At 36.2% G+C, this 14,974-nt stretch overlaps 1 protein-coding gene across 9 annotated transcripts in view; it reads right to left on the minus strand.

Moving 5' to 3' along the window:
* Positions 1-14,974, minus strand: part of axo (axotactin) — a 508,380-nt gene that overhangs the window by 434,477 nt on the left and 58,929 nt on the right. The window lies entirely within an intron of this gene.

A 14,974-nucleotide genomic window follows, 5' to 3' on the forward strand; every position in this document is an offset into this window, starting at 1 on the left:
TGTAGTTAGTCAGAGGGTAAAAGATCTCAACTACAGATTCACGGCATGGAAGACTATCGACAATTCGGTTAAAAACTAAATTCTTCAACATAGACAAGTTTAATGCAAAGATTTGAAAGGAGAATATACTAGTATTTGGCCCAACTGACTGAAATAGTGAAATATCCGATAACGTAATGCGTTCGATAGACTTAAGATAAGGTTACATTAGGCAACAGGGACGTACGCAGGATTTCATTTCGGGGGGGGCCCAACTTGACCAAAAATCATGAAAATTAAAAATGTTGTGTGTCGTTACGTAAAGCTATTTTAAAGGGGTTTTAATTGATTTTATGTATATTCAATATTGCCACAAAGTATATACATTCAAAAGAGAGAGAGAGATCACAATATTTTAGATACAAGATTGAAATTTGGAACTGATTATAATATATTAGTCCTTGGATGAACCATATCAGACCACGTTCGGCATAGTTTCCTTACAAAAGTTTTTAAACAAATTCTCCAACAGAACTGAAGCAATAACTAAAAAATCTTTCAAATTAATATTACCCATATAGATGTACGTTTTGGTGTATCCCAGAATTTTCAACCACATTAGCTCTTATTTGACATTTTGGGTTCTAAATCCCGCAGCGAATAGCTTTCGAAACATTTTCTATATTCGAGGCTATTGGCATAGTTTTTAAAAATATCATCAGTTATATGGATTTTGGAAATCATTTTGTTGGGATTTTACCAGAAGTGATAGAGTCCGTGAAAGCCAACTAATAATTCAGAAAATTACATTAATAAAAGAAAAAACAAGTAAGAACAGACTATAGTCGGACAGGGCCGACCATGTGATACCCTATACCACTATCCCTGTGCACTAGCTTTCCGGGCTAGCTGTTATAAGATGTGCATTAGAAATTTTACCAATTTTCACACAAAAGTTTTGATCAATTTAACCCGCTAAATATTATCCGATCATACCGTTGACTTGCACGCTACTTCTTCATCTCAAACCAAAACTACGTTTAAAATTTCGCGCCGATCGGACTATTATTGCGACCTACAGAGCGGCTACAAAATCGAGCAAAAATTTTGTTTTTGGTCCATTTCATCCCTTTAACATTTCACGATCATCGCCAAAAACTAATCAGTTCTATTCTGGTCCAAACCCGACCTCCATACTAAATTTCGTGACAATCGGTCCATAATTGCGGCCTCTAGCTTGATTACAATTTTTAATGGACGGACAGACGGACGGACGGACGGACGGACACACATCGCTAAATCGCTTTATCTCGTCGAGATATGAAGTTTGGTATACCACATGAGGGGTCTACGACGAATATTTCGCGGCGTTACATGAATTTTTGGGAAAACAAACTTATTATACCCTTTTCCACATTGTGGTATAGGGTATAAATATCAGGAGCCGGGCTATGCAATCTACGACTCATAGACTCCGAATCCCACTCGCAGTACTGTTTGAGACTACGCAAACACATGGTCGAAAAAAATATCTCTCAAAAAAGCTCGGCAACATTTTAGCTAAATCCTGAAAAAATAGCTTAAGACGAAAAACTTCATCCATTTCTCCATTTCTATCTTAATTGTAAGACTAGATGTTTATGGACTCGATGACCTTAAAAACTTTCCAAGGACCAATCACTTCTGTCGGTACAGCGGAGACAAACTTATGAAAATTCATAACTTTTGTTTTCTGGAAAACAAGTAAAAAGTAACAGTCGGGTTTGCCTACAGAGAAATACCCTCAGCCTGTGTGAGTTGAGACTTTTATATATAGACAGATCGAATACGGACAAGATAGCCAATTTTTTCTATTAATTGTATAGCGAAGAAGGTTCAGAATTTAATATGTACGTTATTTTAGGATGTTTCGGTGAAATCGGATAATTGAAATTTTGTGTTGGAGGTATCTGAAGGAGTGAATCGATATAATCCACATTCGAACCTACTCTAGGTCTCGAAAAAATCGGATTGGACTTTGCCCAAGATTTTAGGGAAACATTTTGAAGTCTGTTGTCCAAAGGAAGCTTGGACAAAATATTGCGAGATCCAAAATTTGGACCAAATCTGTTGATCTGTTGAGAGTTATAATGGGCACGAGCCAGACAGACGGACAAACTGGGATAAATCGACTCCAAATTGTTTGACGCGTGTTTCGTCCAAACATATGATTAGTCTAAGAACATTATTTCGATGAGGTACATTTCTATCGTTAGCGTAATGGTTGCGGGTTCAATATCACGGTGCTCTTGAACCAACGTTAAATTAATGGAGCTAACAACTGGGAAGTTTTTGTGGATTCTGAAACAGCAATGTTCATAGATGAAAAAAAAAATCCCAAAACAAGACAAAATCGCTGGAGGGAATTTTAAATAAGTTCACATTTTTAGGTTTATTTTAGGTTTTCGCGATTTTGCTGGGAAACCACAACTCCTATCGAAATGGGGCTAAAGAAAATGTTGTAACTTTGAAAACTTGTTTGATTTTTTCCTAGGTTTCACCATTTTTGAGATATAGAAGTTCAGGTCACTTTTTTAGGGTTTTTTGTTAGGTTTTCACGATTTGCTTCAAAACAGTAAGTCTTGTCAAAATGGGACTACAGAAAATCGTATAGCTGTGAAAATTCTTTACAAGATGGAGATTCGTAACTTTTTTACTCGGTTGTACCATTTTTGAGATATATAAGCTTAAGTTGGGAAATTGTAGTCCTGACATTGTATTATAAGGGGACGATACAGTCAGTGAATTGTTTAAATTTGAACTTCTATATCTTAGAAGTGGTAAAACCTACGAAAATATCATATAAGAACAATATTGTAGAGAATATTCATTGCTATAACATTTTCTTTAGTTCCATTTTGATAGGGCTTGTGGTTTCCCAGCAAAACCGTCAAAACCCAAAAAACCCTAAAAATGCAATTTTTTGTTTTTTGATTTTCTTCTTTCATTTAAAGTTGGTTCAAGAGCACCGTACTATACAATACAAATAACAGCAGATTTTAATACAATACCATATAACGAAAGTTTGAGCATTAATTTCGTTTACGGTTGTTTTCAGCTACAAATTTGTTACTGATAGGAAAAAAAATTCAGATGGGCACACTATTTATAGCAGATATTATCACTTTATTATGCACAACAACACATTTTTCTCCATTATTTTATCCCACTGTTTAGCAACAAGTTGATATAAAATAGGAATACAACATTTTTATTAAGACAATAAAACAATTTTCTAACTGCTTTTCGAGATATACTCCACGGAAAACCCTTGATATGTCGTATATATATTGTCCAATAGACATTTCATTTTATGTACTTCTAACCCGCACAATACTGAATTTGTAAATATTTTGAATACAAAATGAGTTTGAAGCCTCAAGACCTTTATATTTATTACAGAATTCCAAAACACTGGCATGGCATAAAGAAGGAATTCAGTTTCACTGGAACTTTCTCTAAAAAGAGTATTCAAACAAAAAAAATTTAAATAATTCTTAGACAACTTGATGACAAAGTACATTTTCAGTACAGAACCTTCAGAACAATATCAGTTATCATTTGAAATTTTAAAAACAAAAATTATTTTATAGAATAAATGGTAATAATTTGATAAGTAGCTCAAAAAATTGTAGTCGACCAAACCATTTCGGGGGGGGCACGGGCCCCCAGTGCCCCCCCCCCTGCGTACGTCCATGTTAGGCAAATATTTGCTCCAGCGACAGTCAGTGTGCGCTTACAGAGACCAAGTGAGCATAATATCAATGCATTATTTACACCCACTTGGTCTCAGTAAGCACACCCTGACTGTCGCTGGAGCAAATATTTGCCTTATGTGACCTTACCTTTAGCGATGACTAAAAACATGTAGTTAACAATACCCCGTTTAGAAACCTCGAAATACACTAGGCTGCATGACAGTCAGCAGATAATAAAACACACAAGTAAACAATTGTTAAGTTCAGCCGAACCGAACTTTGTATACCCCCCACCGTAATATATTCTGAAAAAAATGAAATAATTAATTTCCTTTCAGTGTTTTTATGTGGAGAAATTTGTCGACCACGGATGCCTAAAATACGTTTACATGGAAGCTACAGCACAGTGGTCCCACTTGTATGGAAATCAGTGCCAAAAATAGTTATTATCGGGCTACTGCCTCGAAATTTTAAACATAGGTTTACAACGAGCCCAAAAAAAGAGAGAAAAACAATTTTAATGAATGTAGGTCCACGTTTAGGTATAGCCCCTATATAAACGTACCTCCCGATAGTCGGTATTTTGACGATTTTAGCCAAATTTTCCAATCGATTTGGCTGTAATTTAGCATTTTGTGTTCTGAGGAAACAATATACCTCCTTGCAATAAATGTTCAATATAGGTCCACGTTTAGGTATAGCTCCCGATTTTCGGAATTTTGGCGATTTTAAAGGCGTGGTATAAGGGAAATAACTTACAGGGTGGCAGCTGGGGGCAGCTGGATCTCGTTTTATCGTAAACTAGAGACGTTCCCCTGTATTTAAAAAAAAATATGGACTTGCCCTTACGGGGCCAACATTAGTAAAACGCAACATAAATTTATAGTAATGATATTAAACCAAGTGAGCCAAGGCTATAGTCGGGTCGGGGCCGACTATGCGATACCCTACACCACTAACCCTGCGCATACGCTTTTGACTGGTAAAATTCAAAATATTAAAAATGGGATAGCTTTGCGCCTTTGCTCTGAATATCTTCATCAGTACAGGTCAATTTAAGTTCATCGTCAGTACAACTCAAATAAAAACAAGTGAGCCAAGGCTATAGTCGGGTCGGGGCCGACTATGTGATACCCTACACCACTTCCCCTGTGCATAAGCTTTTGACTGGTAAAATTCAAAATATTAAAATTGGGATAGCTTAGCGCCTTTGCTCTGAGTGTCTTCATTAATACAGGTCAATTTTATTGAAACGCGTTTAAGTGCATCGTCAGAATAACTCAAATAAAAAAAAAAAATAGAAAAGTGGGATGTATGCCAACCATCAACCATCACATTTCGACCCCAGAATAATATCCGACTATTACCAAAATCAATAGGTTTATTCCTCTGTGGGACCCCCATTAACACCCAAAATTTCGTGACGATCCAATCAAAATTACGACGTGTAGCGTGATTACAAAAAATTAAATAATAGGACGTATTACCGACTATTGCTATATCTCCGTTATTTGGCCACATACGCCAACATGCTTTACATCATTGTAAAGATGGGATTTTCTACTTTCATAGTCGGACTTTGCTTTTGGAAGGTCCCCAACCAATGCTGTGCTATTCGTCATTATTATTAAAATCGCAAAAATGAGAAGTTGTGTTCTATTAGCGGCTATTGTGATATCTTCGTTGTTTGACCACCTACAACAACCTACTTTACATCGTTGAAAAGGCGATATTTTCTACTTTCATCAACAGCCTTATAGAAGCGGAGATATTTGCTTTGAAAAAAAAAACGTTGACTTTTTCTCCAAATAAGTTGTTTGCCCATTCCGACCCCTGAATATTATCCGACCATCACCAAAATCAATAGGCTTCTTCCTATGTAGGACTCCCATTAACCCCCAACATTTCGTGACGATCCGATCAAAATTGCGACCTGTAGCGTGATTACAAAGAAATGGAAAAATGGGATGTATTAACGACTATTGCGATATCTCCGTTATTTGGCCACCTACGCCAACCTACTTTGCATCATTGTAAAGATGGGATTTTCTACTTTCATCGTCAGACTTTGTTTTTGGAAGGTCCTCAACCAAAGCGGTCATATTCGTCATTATTATTGACGGTGCAAAGGCGATATTTTCTACTTTCATTAGCAGGTTTTGCTTTTGGCATACACCCTATAGAAGCTGAGATATTCGGTTTGAAAAAAACATTGCCTTTTTCTCCAAAAAAGTTGTTCGCCCATTTCGACCCCTAAATATTATCCGACCATCACCAAAATAAATAGGCTTTTTCCCCAGCGGGACCCCCATCAACACCCAACATTTGGTGGCGATCCGATCAAAATTACGACCTGTAGCGTGATTTCTTTAAAAGTGGAAAAATTGGATGTATTACCGGCTATTGTGATATCTCCGTTATTTGGCCACCTACGCTAACCTACTTTGCATTATTGTAAAGACAGGATTTTCTACTTTCATAGCCAGGTTTTGTTTTTGGAAAGTATCCAACAAAAGCTGTGTTATTCGTCATTAGAATTAAAATCGAATAAATGAAAAGTTGGGTTCTATAAGCGACTATTGCGATATCTTCGTTGTTTGACCACCTACGACAACCTACCATACATCGCTGTAAAGGCGATATTTTCTGCTTTCATTAGCAGGCTTTGCCTTTAATATACCCATTATAGATACGGATATATTCGCTTTGAAATAAAACGTTGACTTTTTCCGCAAATAAGTTTTTTGCCCATTCCGACCCCTAAATATTATCCGACCATCACCAAAACCAATAGGCTTCTTCCCCTCCGGGACCCTCATCAACATCCAAAATTTGGTGACGATCCGATCAAAATTGCGACCTGTAGCGTGATTACAAGGTTTAGATTGACAGACGGACAGACGGACAGACGGACGGACGGACGGACGGACGGACACACATAGCCAGATCGTCTCAGCTCGTCGAGACATTCATTTTGGTATATATAAGTATGGGTCTACGACCATTATTTCGATGCGTTACAAACTTTTTGGGCAAAACCAACTTATAATACCCTCCCCACATAGTGGTATAGGGTATAAAAATGGAAAAGGGGGATGTACGCCAACAATCAATAGGCTTCTTTCTCTTCTTCTTTCTCTGTGAGATTGCACAAAAAATGGAAAAAGGGATGCATTACCGACTATTGCGATATCTCTGTGGTTTGACCACCTATGACAACCTACTTCACATCGTTGTAAAGGTGATATTTTCTACTTTCCTTGCCAGATTTTGCTTTCGATATACCTCTTACAGAAGAGAAAAATTCGCTTTGAAATAAAAAGTTGGCTTTTTCTCTAAATAAGTTTTTTTTCACATTCCGACCCCTGAATAATATCCGTCCATTACCAAAAGCAATAGGTTTTTTCCTATGTGGGACCGCTACTAATACCCAAAATTTCGTGACGATCTAATCAAAATTGCGACGTGTGGCGTGATTACAAAAAATTAAAAAATGGGATGTATTACCGACTATTCAGATATCGCCGTAATTTGGCCACCCAAGCCAACCTGCTTTACATCATTGTAAAGATGCGATTTTCAACTTTCATTAGCAGGTTTTGCTTTTGATATACCCCTTATAGTAGCGGAGATATTCGCTTTGAAATAAAACGTTGACTTTTTCTTTAAGTTTTAAGTTATTTTCCCATTCCGACCCCTAAATATTATCCGACCATCACCAAAATCAATAGGCGTCTTCCCCACAAAATTTGGTGACGATCGGATTAAAATTGCGACCTGTAGCGTCATTACAAGATTTAGATGGACAGACGGACGGACGGACGGACACACAAAGCCAGATCGACTCGGCTCGTCGAAACAATCATTTTGGTATACATAAGCATGGGTCTACGACCATTTTTATTTCGATGCGTTACAAACTTTTTGGGCAAAACCAACTTATAATACCCTCCCCACATAGTGGTGTAGGGTATAAAAATGAAATTCCGCATGAAAATCCATTCCATATTTTATAGGTTTTTTGTGCTAAGATGCAGCCTATGCTACATCTAAGCCTCCAAATTAAATTTCGAAACATATGTATATACAAATTAAAAGATATGGTCTTGCTGTACATGAAAATTACATGCCGACAAAATGATTTTGATAATTACGCGATTTACACGTATTTTAAAATTTATATAAATTAAAATGGGTTATGTGACCTATATTTCCATTTCAGAAGCCTTGAGATATATCCTCAGCAACACAATTATCTTCCTCAATAGGAAAGCTTTTATATGAATGTCTATAAAGCAAAATCCGAATATTTCAATGGGAGATTTATGCAAAATGAAGGAAGTATTCCTATAGATTTTTCCAAAAATTTTATACTACACTAGCTGAACCCGGTGCGCTTTGCTGCCCCGACTACGATAAAATATAATGGAATGTCAGAATTATTTTAACGTTATTAATATTTTAACGAATAAATGTAGGAGATATGAAGGCGTTATATACCTATTCAGGGTTGTTATGGAGCTACTATGGTATTTTTGTATGTTTCAGGAGGTAACACTCCTCCGAAAGCCTTTCCGCCTACAAGTATTCCTAATGATTTAGATGTATCATAATAAAACATAAATCTTAAGAAGTCTTTCAAAGACATGATACTTAATAGCTGTAGCCTTGGTCAATTCCTTCCCAACTATAAGTACTTGTGTAAATAATGATGACTTCTACTGACCGCTAAGTCTTCAAAATTTCATTGAAATTGAACATACGTAACAAAAACATGAAATCGACCGAAAATATATATGGGAGCTATATTCCTATATGAACCGATCTAGATATAATTTGTCAAATTTATTTTAAGACCAAGTCCCATCTCACATTCCAAATTTCATTGAAATTGAAATAGCGTGTTTTGTGCATAAAATACACAAAATCAGCCGAAAATATATATGTCCCATTTATTTCTAGAACGAATTCCGTCACGCTTTCCAAATTTGAGTGAAATTGGACATACATATATAGTGTGTCCAAATCTGAACCGGTCTCGATATAATGTGGCACATTTATTTTTGGAACAAACTACGTCAAATTTCAGCGACATTGGACACATATAGCGTGTTTGATGCATCAAATACAGAAAATCGGCCGAAAATATATATAGGAGCAATATCCAAATCTGAACCGATTTCGATATAAATTGGCACATTTATGTCTAGACCAAATCCCGTAACGCATTCCAAATTTCAGCGAAATTGGACATATTTAGCGAGTTTGGTGCATAAAATACAGGAAATCGGCCGAAAATATATACAGGAGCTATATCCAAATCTGAACCGATTTCTATATAATTTGGCACATTTATTTCTAGACTAAGTTCTGTAACACATTCCAAATTTCAGCGAAAGTGGACATATATAGCGTGCTCGGTGCATAAAATACAGGAAATCGACCGACAATATATATGGGAGCTATATTAAAATCTGAACCGATCTCGATATAATTTAGCACATTTATTTCTAGAACAAATTCCGTCAGACTCTCCAAATTTCAGCGAAATTGGACATATACAGCGTGTTTGGTGCATAAAATGTGGAAAATCGGCCGAAAATATATATTGGAGCTATATCCAAATCTGAACCGATTTCGATATAATTTGGCACATTTATTTCTAGACCAAGTTCTGTAACACATTCCAAATTTCAGCGAATTTGGACATATATAGCGTGTTTGGTGCATCAAATGCGGAAAATCGGCCGAAAATGTATATGGAAGCTACATCCAAATCTGAACCGATTTCGATATAATTTGGCACATGTATTTCTAGACCAAGTTCAGTCACACGTTCCAAATTTAATTGAAATTGGGTACAAATAACGTGTTTGATGCCTCAAAAACATGAAATCGGCAGAAAATATATATAGGAGCTATATCTAAATCTGAACCGATTTCGATATAAATTGACACATATATTCCTAGGCCAATATCCATCACACATTCTAAATTTCAGCGAAATTGGACACATATAGCGTGTTTGGTGCATAAAATAAGGAAGTCGGCCGAAAATATATATGTATGGGAGCTATATCCAAATCTGAACCGATTTTGATATAATTTGGCACGTTTATTTCCAGACCAAGTTCCGTCACACGTTCCAAATTTCATTCAAATTGGACATAAATAGCATGTTTGGTACATAAAAGAAGGAAATCGGCCGAAAATATATGTATGTGGGAGCTATATCCAAATCTGAACCGATTTAAATATAATTTGGTAAATTTATTTCTACATCAAAATCCGTCACACATACAAAATTTGGAGAATGTATCTGTAATAGTTCTAAAGATATTTGCATACAAAATCTAAACTTTCTGGAGGTACCTCCGGTTTTGATGTTATATCTCCAGATGAACGCGAAATTTCAAAAAATTATATAGCTTATTTTCATTCCAGGCCATGTAGCAATGTACCCTAAACATTTCAGTAAGATCTGTTCAGCGGTTTTCGAGTCCATAAGGCACAAACAAACAAACGTACAAACAAATTTCAATTTTATATTATTACTAGCTGAACCCGGCGCGCTTTGCTGCCCCGACTACGATAAAATATAATGGAATGCCATAATTATATTAACGTTTTTAATATTTTAAAGAATAAATATAGGAGATATGAAGGAGTTATATACCTATTCAGGGTTGTTATGGAGCTACTATGGTATTTTTTTAAGTTTCAGGAGGTAACACTCCTTCGAAAGCCTTTCCGCCTATAAGTATTCCTAATGATTTAGATATATCATAATAAAACATACATCTTAAGAAGTCTCTCAAAGATATGATACTTAACAGCCTTGGTCAATTCCTTCCCAACTATAAGTACTTCTGTAAATAATGATTACTTTTACTGACTGCTAAGTCTTCAAAATTTCATTGAAATTGAACATACGTAACAAAAACATTAAATCGACCAAAAATATATATGGGTAGCTACATTCCTATATGAACCGCTCTCGATATAATTTGTCATATTTATTTTTAGACCAAATCCCGTCTTACATTCACATTTTGTGCATAAAATACGGAAAATCAGCCGAAAATATATATGGCAGCTATATTCTAATCTGAACCGATTTCGGTATAATTTGTTCCATTTATTTCTAGAACGAATTGCGTCACGCTTTCCAAATTTCAGTGAAATTCAAATCTGAACCGGTCTCGATAGAATTTGGCACATTAATATTTAGAACAAATTCCGTCAGACATCCCAAATTTCAGCGACATTGGACACATATAGCCTGTTTAGAGCATCAAATACAGAAAATCGGCCTAAAATATAGATAGGAGCAATATCCAAATCTGAAACGATTTCGATATGACTTGGCACATTTATGTCTAGACCAAATCCCGTTACGCATTCCAAATTTCACAGAAATTGGACATAAATAGCGAGTTTGGTTCATAAAATACAGGAAATCGGCCGAAAATATATACAGGAGCTATATCCAAATCTGAACCGATTTCGATATAATTTGGCACATTTATTTCTAGACCAAGTTCTGTAACACATTCCAAATTTCAGCGAAATTGGACATATATAGCGTGCATAGTGCATAAACTACAGAAAATCGGCCGAAAATATATATGGGAGCTATATTCAAATCTGAACCGATCTCTATATAAGTTAGCACATTTATTTCTGGAACACATTCCGTCAGACCCTTCAAATTACAGCTAAATTGAACATATACAGCGTGTTTGGTGCATAAAATGTGGAAAATCGGCCGAAAATATATATTGGAGCTATATCCAAATCTGAACCGTTTTCGATATAATTCGGCACATTTATGTCTAGACCAAATTCCGTTACACATTCCAAATTTCAGCGAAAATGGACGTATATAGCGTGTTTGGTGCATCAAATGCGGAAAATCGGCCGAATATATATATGGGAGCTATATCCAAATCTGAACCAATTTCGATAAAATTGGGCACATTTATGTCTAGACCAAATTCCGTTACACATTTCAAATTTCAGCGAAATTGGACATATATAGCGTACTTGGTGCATAAAATACAGGAAATCGGCGAAAATATATATGGGAGCTATATTCAAATCTGAACCGATATCTATATAATTTAGCACGTTTATTTCTAGAACAAATTCCGTCAGACCCTCCAAATTTCAGCAAAATTGGACATATATAGCGTGTTTGGTGCATAAAATAAGGAAATCGGCCGAAAATATATGTGTATGGGAGCTATATCCAAACCTGAATCAATCTCAGTATAATCTGACACATTTATTTTTAGAACAAATTCCGTGAGAAATTCAAAATTTCAGCGTAATTGGACATATATAGCGTGTTTGGTGCATAAAATAAGGAAGTCGGCCGAAAATATATGTGTATGGGAGCTATATCCAAATCTGAACCGATTTTGATATAAATTGGCACGTCTATTTCCAGACCAAGCTCCGTCATACATTCCAAATTTCATCAAAATTGGACATAAATAGCATGTTTGGTACATAAAATAAGGAAATCGGCCGAAAATATATGTATGTGGGAGCTATATCCAAATCTGAACCGATTTGAATATAATTTGGTAAATTTATTTCTACATCAAACTCCATCACGCATACAAAATTTGGAGATTGTATCCGTAACAGTTCTAAAGATATTTGCATACAAAATCTAAATTTTTTGGAGGTACCTCCGGTTTTGATGCTATATCTCCAGATCAACGCGAAATTTCAAAAAATGATATAGCCTATTTTCATTCCAGGCCATGTAGCGATGTACCCTAAACATTTCAGTCAGATCTGTTTAGCGGTTTTCGAGTCTATAAGGCACAAACAAACAAACAAACAAACAAATTTCAATTTTATATATATAGATGTGAAAAAATATTTTTTCAAACAAAAAATTATTTTTTTAACTAAAAATGTGTTTATTTTGGCTGTGACATCGAAACTATAATACCAATCTGTATGAATTTATTCTCATTTGATTCGCCGTGAAGTTTTGCTTCCATACACATTTTTTCGTAATTTTATAGCGGGACCATTATTTTGAAAAAAGTTGACCATCATCAAAATGAATAGGCTTCTTCCCCTCCGGCACCTTCATCAACACCCAAAATTTTTTCGCGGTCGGATTCACACATAGCCAGATCGACTCAGCTCGTCGGGACAATCATTTTGGTATATACAAGTATGGGTCTACGACCATTATTTCGATGCGTTACAAACTTTTTGGGCAAAACCAACTTATAATACCCTCCCCACATAGTGGTGTAGGGTATAAATAGCAGACAGTTAGGTCAACAAAGGAACCTCAAATTTAAAAAAGGGTAGTTCAGTTAAAAAATTATGCAACACCCTCAAAGTAACTAAAATCGGGAGGTACCGTTCAGCTCGCAATTTTAAAGATAGAGCTTTGTAATTTAGTATGGAAGTTTCTATTACTCCTAGGATGTTTGGTATTGCAAATGGGCTATATCGATCCACGTTTTGATATAGCCCCCATAGAACGGTACCACCCGATTTTGGTTATTTTGAAGGTTTTAGCCTCATTTTCACACCGACATGATTGAAATTTGATACTTAGTCGCCGTTGGAGGTATAAAACTTTTCCCCAGAAATTTGTCGGTATAGGTCCACGCCTTCATGTAGCCCCCATAGAACGGTACCTCCCAATTTTCGGTATTTCGAGGGTTTTGGACTCAATATTCCACCGAAATGGCCAAAATTTGGTATTTCGTCTTCGTTGTGGGTACAAAGCTTTCCCCAAAAAATTTGTCGGTACAGGTCCTCCCGATTTTTGGTGTTTTGGCTGAAATTTGGCATTTAGGCTTCGTTGAGGGTATTCAACTTTCACCTATAAATTTTTCTATATACATAGGTCCACGCCTTCAGATAGCCCCCATAGACCCCGATTTTCGGTATTTTTAGGGTTATGGCCACAATGGCTGTGGCCACAATGAAATTTGATATTTAGTGTATGTTGGAGGTATACAACTTTTCCCCCAGACATTTTTGGAACAGGTCCACGCCTTAATATAGCCTTAATATAGTACCCGCCGATTTTCGGTATTTTGAATACCAATAGCCCATAGCAATGTCTGAAATTTGGTATTTAGTCTTTGTTTGGGTTAGCAAACTTTCCCCCAGAAGTTTCTCGGTACAGGTCCACGCATTAATATAGTCCCCACAGAACGGTACCTCCAGATTTTCGGTATTTTGAAGATTGTGGTATTCAACTTTCACCTATAAATTTTTCTATATAGGTCCACACCTTCATATAGCGCCCATAAATCGGTACCTCCCGATTATCGGCATTTTGAAGGTTTTGGCCTCAATATTCCACTGAAATGGCTGATATTTGGTATTTAGTCTTCTTTGGGGGCATTCAACTATCCCCCCTAAATTTGTTGGTATAGGTCCACGCCTTCATATAGCCCCCATAGAACGGTATCTCCCAATATTCGGTATTTTTAAGGATATGTCCTATGTTCCTGTTCAGTGGAATATGAAATGGCTGAAATTTGGTATTTAGTGTTTGTTAGAGGTATACAACTTTCACCCAGAAATTTGTTGGTACAGGTCCACGCCTTCATGTAGCCCCCATATAGTGGTGCCTCACGATTTTCTGTATTTTGAAGTTTGTGACCCCAAAAACCCATCGAAATGGGTGAAATTTAGTATTTACGTTGGAGGTAAAAACTTTTCCGATTGAGTCTTCCAGAGCATTATCAGTATAGGACCACATTGTCCCATATCCCCCATAGGAACGTACCTCTTGATTACACAGTACAACAAAATCGAACTTTTTTAAAATTATAAGAAACCCCGCACAGATTATGAAAGAGGACCGAAAAAAAAAGAAAACACGTGTATCGGCGTTTTGAAAGTTTACGTCGGAATGTTACCTAAATAGGCGTGGCAAGTTCCGCCCATTTCAACAGGTTTTGAAATATTCGACATCAGATTCCTTGGAATCCTTGCATTTTAGGTATAAAGTGTCTTTGGCAATATTATGCGGGGTATCTTTTTATGAAAAAAAACAAGTGAGAAAAAGCTATAGTCGGTACGGGGCCGACTATGTGATTCCCTACACCACTAACTCTGTGAATAACCTTTTCACTCGAAAACATTTCTTTATGGAGATACGAAAGTTTTCACATATCTGGCTTTTATACCAAATGACTTAAGGCGAACTGAACCAAAATAATTAATATTTAATTTTATATTTGACATCACCAACATCAATA

This window comes from Musca autumnalis, unplaced genomic scaffold (genome assembly GCF_047663935.1).
Source record: "Musca autumnalis isolate F117 unplaced genomic scaffold, ASM4766393v1 scaffold_4, whole genome shotgun sequence".
NCBI lineage: Eukaryota > Metazoa > Arthropoda > Insecta > Diptera > Muscidae > Musca > Musca autumnalis.